The sequence below is a fragment of the Trichechus manatus genome, unplaced genomic scaffold (assembly GCF_000243295.1).
Source record: "Trichechus manatus latirostris isolate Lorelei unplaced genomic scaffold, TriManLat1.0 scaffold00014, whole genome shotgun sequence".
NCBI classification, from domain to species: domain Eukaryota; kingdom Metazoa; phylum Chordata; class Mammalia; order Sirenia; family Trichechidae; genus Trichechus; species Trichechus manatus.
The window spans coordinates 23,081,479-23,082,346 of record NW_004443950.1 but is presented as its reverse complement, the minus strand read 5'-3'; positions in this window follow the sequence as shown (position 1 = coordinate 23,082,346).

Sequence of the window (868 nt, the reverse complement as noted above, 5' to 3'; positions counted from 1 at the left end):
TCGTCCCCATCTCTACTTTATCTCCCCCAGGATGCAGTGCCCACTCTGAGGGCAGGGCCTGAGCACCCCTGAACCTACACAAGGCCTAGCAAAAATCCCATGCTCAATTACTGATTTAAGGGAATTTTTCAATGTTCAGGACCATGAAGGTGTGAGGCTCAGATCTGCATTGTTTTTTCCAGAGGGCCCGGTGCAGTGCCATGCACTCAGGAGAGGTCTGCTCTGGAAGATTCCAGAATAAACGGAGGCTCTGATCTGCCTCCCAGAGCTGCGTGAATGGATGGGCCAGGCCAACATCAGGCCTGCAGACAGGTCACCATCAGGCCTGCAGACAGGTCACTTCCAGCCCACTGGCCTCAAGGCCTCCACTGGGGACCTCGGAGACCTTTGTGTGGAGTCAACAATTTCTCTGAAACGCTGGATTGGCAAATGTTATTCCCTGGGTAGTGTAAATGATTAATGGACTCAGCTGCTAACCAAAAAGTTGGTGGTTCGAGTCCACCCAGAGGTGCCTCAGAAGAAAGGCCTGAAGATGTACTTCCAAAACATCAGGTGTTGATAACTCTATGGAGCACGGATCTACTCTGACACAGATGGGGTTGCCATGAGTCAGAGTTGACTTGATGGCAACTGGTTTTTGGTTTGGGTTGTATATATTTTTACCACAATTAAAAAAAAGAAAATTTCTTTGAAACATACCTCTCCTTCCCTGCCTAAGAAGGCTGGCTCCTTGAAGGTCACTGTTCTCTGGTCTCCAGTCCAGGGTCACCGTCCCTCAAGGTGTGCCTGGGTTGGCCAGCTCCTGGAACAAGGCAGGGGAAAGGGCAGACATAGGAGGGACAGGCCTTCCGTTTGACAGTGGTGTGAG